Source organism: Triticum dicoccoides, chromosome 1B (assembly GCF_002162155.2).
Source record: "Triticum dicoccoides isolate Atlit2015 ecotype Zavitan chromosome 1B, WEW_v2.0, whole genome shotgun sequence".
Taxonomy (NCBI): domain Eukaryota; kingdom Viridiplantae; phylum Streptophyta; class Magnoliopsida; order Poales; family Poaceae; genus Triticum; species Triticum dicoccoides.
This window is the reverse complement of record NC_041381.1, coordinates 471,283,971-471,295,779: the sequence shown is the minus strand read 5'-3', so window position 1 is coordinate 471,295,779 and position 11,809 is coordinate 471,283,971. Positions and strand designations below refer to the sequence as shown.

At 45.9% G+C, this 11,809-nt stretch overlaps 1 long non-coding RNA gene and 1 pseudogene across 1 annotated transcript; both read right to left on the bottom strand.

Moving 5' to 3' along the window:
* The window catches only part of LOC119350486, a 13,921-nt pseudogene extending 4,775 nt beyond the window's left edge, over positions 1 to 9,146 (bottom strand).
* LOC119307061 lies at positions 390 to 1,088 on the bottom strand. Its single transcript, XR_005149124.1, has 3 exons — positions 985 to 1,088; positions 794 to 846; positions 390 to 675 (listed from the first exon to the last, which is right to left on the bottom strand). It is a non-coding gene; the product is annotated as an uncharacterized LOC119307061 (long non-coding RNA).
* Positions 9,147 to 11,809: the final 2,663 nt, after the last annotated feature.

Genomic DNA, 11,809 nt, shown 5'->3' with positions numbered 1-11,809 from the left:
ATGCCAGTTACTATGTTGGTTCCCATTCCATCTTCTTTCCGTGGATTAGCAGGGGTTGTAAACCCTAAATCTTACTTGCATATACCACTAAAAAGCTCCATAATCTACATTGGTGCTGAAGGAGTTTTATTTTTCCACAGTAATGACTGTTTTGGGTTGTGTGTATCAGTGCAAGCATCATGGACACCACCCTCTTTATAATCCAATCAATAAATCACAAGAAATCTAGATAAAATGCAAACACCAAGAGCAACAAATCAATATGAACAAAAAAGTAATTTAATAAGCATTAAGAACGATTTTGATGCTCACCTTGAATTATTGCTCGATATGGATTATGGCTCATGTCATGTTTAACTCATTTAGCAATTATGTACTGGTAAATCACACATCGTGCCACAGACAAATTGTGACAAACTGGGAATAAATAATAGAAGCATCCATGAACATAATTGTACCCTCTCGGCCTGTGGCTCTTAGCTTGTATTGCCTTCCTTCTCCTCTCCCGGGCATGTATTTGGTCCGTAGGGTGGTTCCACGGGTTTGGCATTCATCCCTTGCCATTGTGCTCGCATCCTTCGATTGCCTTGTCATTGTCAACAACACACATTAATGGTGATCATCATAATTAATGGAACAAGCGAAATCCTCGATTGCCTTCACATTGACTTTCTCCTGCACAAATAACAAATAATGCATGATCATTGGAAGTGTGGATTTTGGAACATCAGTGAATACTACAAATATGAAAGATTGTGTGGCTCACTGATGTTAAGAGGGAATATATACGCACCGGAAACCACATAATAACATCCTTTTGGCCAACTGGCATTCGTGTTGCCAAGCCTACAAATGTTGAGCATCAATAAGGAAATACTCCCTCTGTCCCAAAATATAAGAACGTCTTTGACACTAGTGTCAAAGACGTTCTTATATTTTGAGACGGAGGGAGTATGGGTAACACATTGGGGGTGATGATTTCACCTTGCATGGCATGTTGTTTTCTGGATTAAAATACAGCAGCCTTCCTGATGATCTTTTCGCTCTTTAAAAAGCATAACTTCCTGTTAGAGCATCAAGAAGCCTTCCTGTTTTCAATACACATTAAGAATATCCTGACTAATGAATGTCCTTTAATAATAATAAAAGGCAGCCCGGTCCACGTAGCTCCCGCTTGTACAGGGCCCGAGGAAGGGTCCGACCAGTCAAAATAATATCCTTTAATAGATAACTGGTGTCCTTTAATAGGTAACTCAAAATAATACCATCACGGGCTAATTCTAAAAGACTAATCTAACGGTTCAAGTGTCGTGTCAACTATATATGACACAATTTCTATCTTTCATGATGAGACTTCTGACATTATCAATAAGTTGTAGAAGCTTGACATGATATTTGTACATTGCACACACACGTAGATTAAATCAATTAGGAAAGTCTTACTTCCAAAATGCCTGAAACTTAGAAGTCAATCAGGCCGTCGTATCTCTGACTGCACACGCATGCAAGATGACGATGTAGAAATGTGTGCTTCACGGAGGGTGGACCTGACACATTAGTGTACTTCCATTGGAACCAGCTAACGGCAATTGTTACAAACTAAAATGCAAACTTGATGTTGCCTATGTAAGTGCACTTCTAGTATATAAGTTATTCATGTGGAGAACTGACGATATTTAGAACTTAGCAGCAACTAATGCATCTGAATGTAATCTTGGAATTACATGGAAAAGTGTCATTCATAAAACACGAGAAGTTCGGATTCAACGTAAGAACACATCACACAATCCTTTGTTGCAAACTTGTAACATTACCTTGATACACGGGAAAAATAATAATCGTGTGCTTGAGGCTAGCTTGTCAGGTTTTATCACATTTTGTTGAGATCGCTTGGCATCACATCGAGAAATACAATCTTGGTTCTGTACCCACAATGAAAATGCAGGCAAACATGAGAACTGAATGGAGGTGGCAACACGGCAGTTAATTAACTTTCAGAAGGCAAGTTCACTTCTTTGTTCCTACATGTCCACTCCCTGGAGATTAGCATGCCTGTCAATACAACTCTGAACAGGTCAAAAATATGAACAGAAAAGTACAATACGAAGACTTTACCTCTTCATTAAAGAAAGCAAGCACCCTGCTGAGATGGAAAATGACATGTTTCCTAAACAGTTTCTCCTAATTGACACTTCCCAGGTGAATTAAATCCTTCGCGGCTAGATTGAGTGCAACTCACATCTCCATATGCAAGCCTGTTCTTAATATATTTCCCAGCATTCAAGTGATATAACCCTAGTGTATGGCCGCCCGTGTAAACACAAGCTAAGTGCTTACGGGGAATCTGAGAGATAGTCCAATATAATTCAACATCAATGCCATGATCTCGAACGGAATTAAAATAAGCAAGGAAATTCCTAATCTTGTGTGTAAAATTAGCTATGTGCCGAGTTGTTGAGGGAATGATGGCCATGAAGAGCAGGTACCAGACACAACTATTGCAGGCTGTCGCGTTGCCATCAAATAGTTTTTGCAGTGCTTTGCCGCCGTCGATCGTGTGTTGAGTAAACCATGCGAACAGACACAATAGAGGAGCAGAGATATACTTAGTGGCCAGTGGGCATGAGCTAACGCAGTAATCTGATGTTTTAGGGCTTCTCAAGTGTTAATCAGACCTTCCAATCGACTACTCACAAATTAATCAGACCTCAAATTCAAATCATCCAAGAGAGCATGAGGGGAACAAGGCGTGAGGGAGGAGCAGTGGTGGAATATTTTTTTGGAAACAAGGCAAAGCAGTGGTGGAATACCTTGGATAGCTCCGGGAACATGACCCAACCGACGAAGACCGTGCCGGTGAAACGCTCCCGACCAGGGTCCCTGCCGGGAGGGAGACCATCTCTTTCCTCGACGCTTCCTCCTCTTCTCGGTCACCTCCGTCGCGCGCTCAGGGAGGCTTCGCAGTAGGCAGCAGATCCGGTAGGGACGTGCACGAGGAGAAAGAAGTAGGCTCGCAGTAAAGAGAAAGGTACGTGGCGGCGGAGCTCGATCGATGGGAAGGTAAAAACAATCAGGCGGCCGTCACTGCCCCTTCGCATCTTCGCATCGCCCGCACAGACCTACCTTTACGACGGGCCGATTACTCCGACGCCCTCGTGCCGAAAAAAAAAAGGCAAAACCTATTCGGCGACGGTTTCTTCGGTTTTCTGCAAACCGGCGCCTGCAGGCGCTTTAGCTGGGCTCGGCCCGTTTAGCTCTTTCGCTAGCGTATTCAAAGCGCAAAAATACAACCATAGGAATCGAACCAAGGGCGCACAGGAGACCTCCTCGTTAGCGCCTTCAGCGCCCGATCGCTGTCCTGGCGCTCACGCGCGCCCATAGTGGGCCGCGGCCCATTCGCTTGATCGCTGCTCGCTCGACCTGCTCGCTTGATCGCTGCTGGCTCGCTCGATCGCTACTTGCTCCTTTCGTAGCCTTTTGTTTCTTGCAAGCGCTGGTCAATAAAGCCTTGTTGATTAAAAAAAGAAAAAATCCGCAAAAACAACGAAAAAACATGAATTAAAAACTGTACAATAAATTCATAAAATTTTCCGAAATTTGAAAAAAAGGTTCATCAAATTTGAAAAAGTTCATTGAATTTTAAAAAAGTTCATCCAATTCGATAACAAGTTCATCGGTTTGAAAAAAAGTTCATCGACTTTGAAAAAAGTTCATCGGATTTGGAAAAAGATAGTTCATCGAACTTGGAAAAAGTTCATAGAATTTGAAAAAAGTTCATCGAATTGTAAAAAAAGTTCATGGTTTTTGAAAAATGTTCATCAAATTCTAAAAAGTTCATTGAATTTGAAAAAAGTTCATCGAATTTGAAAAAAAAGTTCATCAGTATTGAAAAAAGGTCATTGAATTTGAAAAAGTTCATCGGATTGAATTAGAAAAAAAAGCATCGAATTAGAATAAAGTTCATGAATTTGAAACGTACGTTCTTGTATTATAGAAACAGGATAGAAAAGGGTAAAATGGAAATGAAATAAAAATAGAAAAAAAGAAGGAGGAGAAAAAGAAGTAAAGGGAGGAGAGAAAGAAGTAAAGGGTGAAAACCTACAAGTAAACACAGCACGTACAGATGGCCAGTTGGTTAGTGCAGCGAATATTTGTCCAGGAGATCGCAAGTTCGATACGCGTTACGTACACGCCTTCTTTTTTGCGTCTTTAAGTCCGAAAGAAAGGACTGTGGGCCGGCCCAGCGTGGACAAGGGGGGTTTGGCGCCGCACAGTGCTAACCACCCCGCCACAGGACCTGTATGTGCTAAGCTCCATCACTTGTTTTACTTATCCTTTTTGCTTTTCTTTCTTCTGTTTTTTGTTTTTCGCTTTTTCTGTTTTCTTTTTTATTTTTCCTTCTTCGTTGTTGATGTTTTTTTTCAAATCCATCCACATATTTAAAATTCAATGAGCTTTTTTCTAATTCTATGACCTTTTTTCAAATTTGATAAACTTTTTTCCAAATTCGATGAAATTTTCCAAATCCGATGAACATTTTTCAAGATTGATGAATTGTTCCTTAAAATTTGTGAGCATTTTTAAAAATTGATGAACTATTTTTTCAAACGCGATGAACTTTTTTCTAAAAATTGATGAATTGATTTTCAAATTCGATGAAGTTTTTTCAAATCGAAGAACTTTTTTCAAAATCAATGAGCTTTTTTCAAATCTGATGAACTTTTTCAAGATTGATGAATTTTTCTTATCAAATTTGTGAACTTTCTTCAAAATCGATGAACTATTTTTCAAACTTGATGAACTTTTTTCCAAAATCATTGAACTTTTTCAAAACCGATGAACTTCTTTTCGGAAACGATGAACTTTTTCATAATTCTTTCCAAAATCGGTGAACATATTTAAGTTTATGAACTTTATATTCAAAACTGATGAACTATTTCTCCAAGCCGATAAACTTTTTTGAAGTTTGTGAACTTTTGTCTCAAAATCGATGAACATTATTAAATTCACGATTTTTTAATAAATAAAAAACAAAGTGATAATTAAATAGCGCGGCCATACTACTTCACCTGTTCGGGCGTTTAAGGCGCCGAACAGCAGCTCCCACAAAAAAGTCCCGAGCAACCAGATTACTCAGATTTGGCTACATAGCCCATCCGTTCGGAAGAAAAGCTTCACAGCCCAAACGGGAAGGAGACTGTAATTAGACATAGATTGGACGGCCAACACATACCGATCGCAAAAACGAACGGTCACGAGGACTGATAGCGTGAGAGGGTTGGGATGTGGTGCAATTTTACTGTCCTTAATTTCTACGCACGAACCTGCTCAAGGATCGGCTATTCCGCCTCTCTTTTCCCAACCATGCCCGCCGCTCAGGCACGGCTGCTCGCCTCCATCGCCTACTGGCCTGCTCCATCCATGAACCAAGCCGCCGCACTTCCACGGCGCCCACGTCGAGGAGAAGATCGCATCTGATTTGCATGCACCAAGGAGGTCAAGACGGAGGAACAAGGGCATGTCTGAGACGGTCATCTTTGGCTCTTCGCCACTGGCCGATGGTCGTCGTTGTCGACCGGCCGGCACGCCACTCGTCATCGCATGTCGCCCCCCATACGAATTTGTCTACTTGATTTTGCAAGTGCCATATACCCAGCTCAATTAACCCTAAACTACTGGATCCCTTTTTGCAATGTTGCTTGAACAAGTAAATTGGGGGCAACACTAAATTTAGGAATATCTTGTTTTAACTTAGCAATTAGTATGCTTATTCATTTGACCTAATTTGGGGTATTTTAATGGAATTCAATGCCTTTCAAGTTTGAAGGCTGAGCGGCAACTTGTATATTTTTGTTTGCTTAGTTCTCTTATGAAGGAGATATATTGGTAATCATACATGTATTTTGCGATCAATATGGGTAATATAAGTATAACTTTTCCTGAATGCTATAAGTTCTTGTTTGTAGAAGTTGTTTGTTTTCTTGTCTTTGGCCTCCCCATAGATTCTTGTCAAACTCCGCCAGTGCATGTTCCCCACCCCTGCCAGCGTTCGGGTCTTGGGGAGCTGTGAGTGAATAACCGGCCACCACCACGGGCAGCGTGCGGCTGATTCGCAGTGAATGATAAGTACGGGCTCAACGAAATTTAATATGTTCAAGAAACATCCGGATAGGAGAAAAAAGAGATAGCGAGTTCAATGTACTGTCAGAAAACCGAGCGCATTGGCCTGCCAAACGAATACTAAGGGCATCTCCAGCCGTTGGCCCCTCAGGGGCGTCTAAAAGCGCCGCATGGGGTGAGCCGGCGCAAAAAATGGTCCTGGGAGCGAGTCGGTCCCCAGCCGTCGGCCCCCAGGGCCGCCCCCAGGCGCGTATTAAAAAAAAAGGCCGTTCGGCAAAGTTATGATAAAAAGTAGTTAAATTTCGGCTAAACATGGTAAATTTCGGTGAAATTCACGCATTTTCATTACATTAACCTAATCTAAAAAAGAAAGGGGCTGAAGTCGTCGCCGCCATCGTCGTCGTCGGCCTTCTCCTCCTTGACGCGGGCGCCCCTGCTGGACCCGGCGTCGCCATGGCGGACTGGCGGCGGCGCGTCGTCGTCGTCGTCGTCGCTGTCGCATAGGACGACGACCCCGTCTTCATCGCGGCCGCATCAGCGCTCCTCGAAGCGGCGCAGGGCGGCGCGCTGGCGCTCCTTCACCTTCTCCCGGCGCGCCTTCTCCATCGCAATGGAGTCCTGGCGCGCCCATTCTAGGGCCGCGTCGTCGTCGTCGAACTCCGCCTTTACCGGCGCCAGCCCCGGCTTCGTCTTCATCGGCGCCAGCCCCGGCTCCGTCTTTGGCTTGACGAAGCGCGGAGGAGCCGACAAGGAGGAGGCGCGCCGGCCGCCCTCGTTGATGACGATGCCGGCGCTGCGAGTGCGCCGGCCGAGCGGCGACTCCGCCGCGGGCTCGGCCTTGACACCGAGCAGGGCCGGAGTGCCGGAGGAGTGCGATGAGGATCGGGAGGAGGAAGAGGAGGAGGAGGACCCGAACCTCCTTGGCGTCCATGGCCCGACGCGTCGGTGCTGCGCCGGGGGGTACGCCAACGGCGGGTCGTTGCCGCCCTCGAGGTACGTGAGCACGCCCTCGAGTGTGCGGCCGGGGACGCCCCACCAGAGGTGGCGCCCCTCGCTGTTCTGCCGGCCGCCGACCACCGGCGCGCCGTTGGTGGACGCCAATCGCTGCTGCTGGCGGCGCTCGAAATACGCCGCCCAGGCCGCGTGGTTGTCGGCGGCGTACGGGGGGAGGGAGAGTTGGGCGTCGGTGAGGGACGCGCGCACGATCTCGACCTTCTCGGCAAAGTACTTCGGCTTCGCCACGGCGTCGGGCAACGGGGGAATGGGCACTCCCCCGGCGCTGAGTCTCCACCCCGTTGGCCCGGCGCGCATGTCCGGCGGCGCCGGGATGTTCGCCTGGAACAGGAGCCAGGACTCCTGTTCGCGGAGCGAACGGCGGCCGAAGCCGTTGGCCGCCGCCTCGTCTCCGGGGAAGCGTTCTGCCATGGCGACAGCGGGGCTGGGCGGGCTCAGGAGAGGTAGAGGGAGGGGCTGGGCCGCGGCGCTCGGGGAGAGGGAGGGGCGGGGCTGGTGTGGGCACAGGCGAGTGGAGGGCGCCGGCTTTTATAGCCGGGCCGCGCCCGTGTGTACGCGTGCGAGGGAGGGGAAGCGTCAGCGCGCCGTCCCGTGAAGCGGTCAGCCTTGCCATTGATTCCCCGCGGGAACCGAGGCCGTTGGGGGAAGACGAGGCGCCGAGTCGCTGACGCGGCTGGCCCGCATCTTTTTTGCGCCAAAACAGCTCGCCCCGGCGCCCCCGGGCGCCCCCAGCGCGCCGGGTTCGGACTGGGTCCGCCGGCGCTGTTTTCGGCCCAAGCCGGCGAAAATCGGGCTCCTGGGGGCGCGACTGGGCCGTTTTTTCGGCGCCGGCGCGAAAAAATCGCCTGGGGAGGCCTTCCTGAGGGCGTGCCTGGAGATGCCCTAAGTGGACACACCGGTGTTCCCACTGTTCCACTTCCGGCCAGCTGTGTGAGCGTGACTTGATGATGCAAGACGCATCCCCTACGTGCTCGCGTATGCGCACCCACGCGCCATGGACAAGACAAAAGAGGGAAACAAAAGTATATTTTTAATCTATTCATCAACTATCAAGGTAATACAGTACAACGAACACTAGAAGTAAAATTTACATTCAGGTTCATAGACCATCTAGCGACAACTACAAGGGTTAGAGAGAACCGAAGGCGCGTCGCCGTCATCGCCTCTCCCTCGTCGGAGCCGGGCAAACATTGTTGTACTAGACAGTCGGGAAGTCGTCGTGTTAAGGTTTCATAGGACGAGTGCACCAGAACAATAATCGTCGCCGATAAAAAAAGCGTAGACCGAAAGGATCCAACCTACAAACACACAGACGTAGACGAACAAAGACCGGATCCAGCTGGATCCACCGAAAACAAACGTCGATTGGATCCCACAAATTTATCGGAGACAAACCTCCACACGCCTTTCGACAATGCTTGAAAAATTACCGGAATAGGGGCCAAGCGGGGAGGACTATTCCATCTTCCAGAAGCCGTTGCCGCCTCGCATTATTGAGCATTGTATAAGGCCTTGTACAATGCTAGATGCTTAGTGAGGTACTTAGAAAAATAAACTGGATTTTTCTGAAGCACCGGCACCTGTTACTACAGGAGAGACGCCTAATTAAGCATCTATCATGTACAAATAAGTACCGATGATTAAGAAAAGTCTGGTTTATTTTTCTAAGCACCTCCCGTAAGCACCTTGCATTGTACAAGGCCTAACAAAACTTAGAAAAACACGGAGCCCTTCTGCCGGCAAGGGCCGGGATCCACCTTCACGTACAGTGGTTGCTGCTTCACCAAGCCGGAAGAAGACGGTGATTTGGTGCTGCAACCTCGGCTAACCATCTTGATGCAGGCCTTGATGACGCCGACCATCTTCTCCACACAGTCAGCAACCTTCAAAGATATCCATGGACCACAAGTTACTTAGCGAGTATGCACATCAATATACCAAAGAAAAAAAAAACCGCAACAAACGACCGCAACTGCAACTCTGAAGGAGGTGTAGGGCCGGTCGTAGGCCATGGCAAAAGGTCTGGCGGCCTAGGGGCCATCTTAAGTAAGGTCCTAATATATCAACACACTTAAAAATTATAAAAAGGGGGCATTTGCCCTCCCCCTCCTCCGCGCACTTCACCATGTTGTATCTATTCAATAGTTATTTTATAGTTGAGTACGTTATATCACATGGTGTATTGAGACTTTATTTGCTAACTATAAAATTAAACATAATGATGTTCATGCTTATATATTTTTCATGATATACGATATATATTGTTGAAAGTATATATGGGTCGCGCTATTTGTCACCCTGAGTGAGGAATAGTTATTCTTCACCCCCTCTTTATTTTGACATCAATGCACTATATTTTTGCATTTCATAAATTTTATCTTATTTCATACATAAAAAGATAACGTAAAAAAATATGTACTCGCCGTAAAAAATATTTTATGTTACGTAAAATTACGAATGTAAAAACATAGTGTAAAACATACATAAAATGTGATTTTTCTGATCTTATAACCTATATTTTTGTTTTTTGTACCAAATTTTACATATTAAATCAATATGCATGTAACTATTTATATTCTAAACGTAATTTATTTAGGAAGCGACCGTAAGATTACCTCGGATGAAGAATAACGTATTGTGCACCCTGGGTGATGAATAGTAACACTATATATATATAGGACAAATGTTTCCTACAAGCAGTGGTAGTTACCACCACTTGCGTTTTGTATGTTGTATGTAGTATCTGTCGATACGGAGAGTATGCATGTGTAATATGTAGTATATAACAATGATTAGATAGTATATATACTAATTTTTAGGTAGTATCTATCATATTTTGAGTATACTCTTTTTAGGTACAAATACATACGTATTTCACAAATATAACAAAAATTATGGTTCATATGCAATTTTTTCATGGAACTTTCTTTCAAATATCTTAGATATAGTATATGAACATATTTAAAATAATAAAGTATTATATACAATACCATATGGTAGTATATAAGACATATGGGGTAATTATCTGGGTGGTAGGATGGATTTTCCCTATATATGTGTGTGTGTGTGTGTGTGTGTGTGTGTTATATTCCGTTAAGGTTCATTGTCCCTCAATTGCACTAGGGCGTTGCACTAGAGGCGATGGCCAAAGGTTAGTCAACATTATTCGATGACAATGTCGCAGAAAGGGTTTTGTTGACTGGGTGCAAGGTACTGGGCTAGATGTAGACTACAAAATGGTGTACTATTGTGGAGCAACGGCTCTAACCTTTTAAAGCCGTCCCTAGACCCGGGCGCTTGTGCATGTCCAGCCGCGAGGCAGGAGTCAAGGTTCTTGGTAGAAGGCACCTGGATGTTCTTCTCACAAGTAGGAGATCAATGTGGAGGGGATTCAACCGCATGGTGGGCACTGCTATTACCTCCAAATCCAAAGGAGATCTGGTTCTTTTCCACCCACAACTCCATGCTATGAATTTTGCAGCTCCCCCGCCATCGCATCCCAACGAGTAGCCATCGCCGATGCGTTGTTGGAAGAGTCAAGGTCATCTTCGTTCATGTTTCTTTTCTAGGAGAAACAATCGTTGCCATAGCCAAACGACCGATGTCGTGGCCCATGCGAGCGATCTAAAACCTTCACTGCGATTGACCAGAATCCACACCTCAACCATTGATGGCAACTTTTTGTTGATAGCTTATCAGGCCAACAACCAAACATGACCTTAGTCTTAGCAATCCAATATATGAGTTGTAATCTGATAGCACTTTGCCTAGAACTTGTAAAATTTATGAGATTTGGATCTCGAAATCCAAAAGATACAGACATACCAACCTCTATAGCCAATCTGAGAGAGTGACTAAAGTTGGCTAAGGACGCACCACTTGGCACGCTATCAGCCGCCACCACGCATCGTGTTCTAGGTGCTTCCTCGGGATATTTTTTATACACGTTTACGAGTTTTAGATGAGTTTTTCATGGTTTTTTGGCTTTTCGTTTTTTGCCCAGTTTTTCCTAGGTTTTTTTTGGGAGGGGGATTGCGCGAAAAAAGTCTTTTTCCTTCAACGAAAGGCACAATTTTGCTTCTCGTGGAGGCACATATTTGCTTCCCCGAGAGGCACGGCTTGCCTCTCAGAAAGAAAACCCCCCGCATTTTTTGCTTATGCGAGAGACATAAATTTGCTTCTCATGTAGGCACATATTTGCTTCAGCGAGAGTCACTCACTACTGGAATCAGGATCTTTGCCGTCTGCTAGCTGGCGATAGAGAAGGTCTTTGCCCCCAGCTTAATAGAAGTTGATGGCAAAGAAAGAGCTGATGGCAACGACCATGTTTGTCGGCAGCCAACTCTTTGTCGTCCGCTAGCGAACGACATAGAATCTTTGTCGTACGCTAGCGGACGACAAAGAATGAGGGTGGCCCACTAACGGAGTACCACCTAACAGACACTTTCTTTGTCGTCCGCTAGCAGACAGCAAAGAAAGTGGCCAAACTAACGTCCGTTAGCTAGGATCTTTGTCGTCTGCTAGCAGACGGCAAAGAACCGTGCCCTAACTAAAATCCATCGACGCCCGCCCGCGCCCCACATCTCTATCTGTCCCTTCTCTCTCTCCGCCCGCGCCCGAGCCGCCGCCGCCCCGCGCCACCCCGCCCCGTGTCGTCGCCGCCCCGCGCCACCGC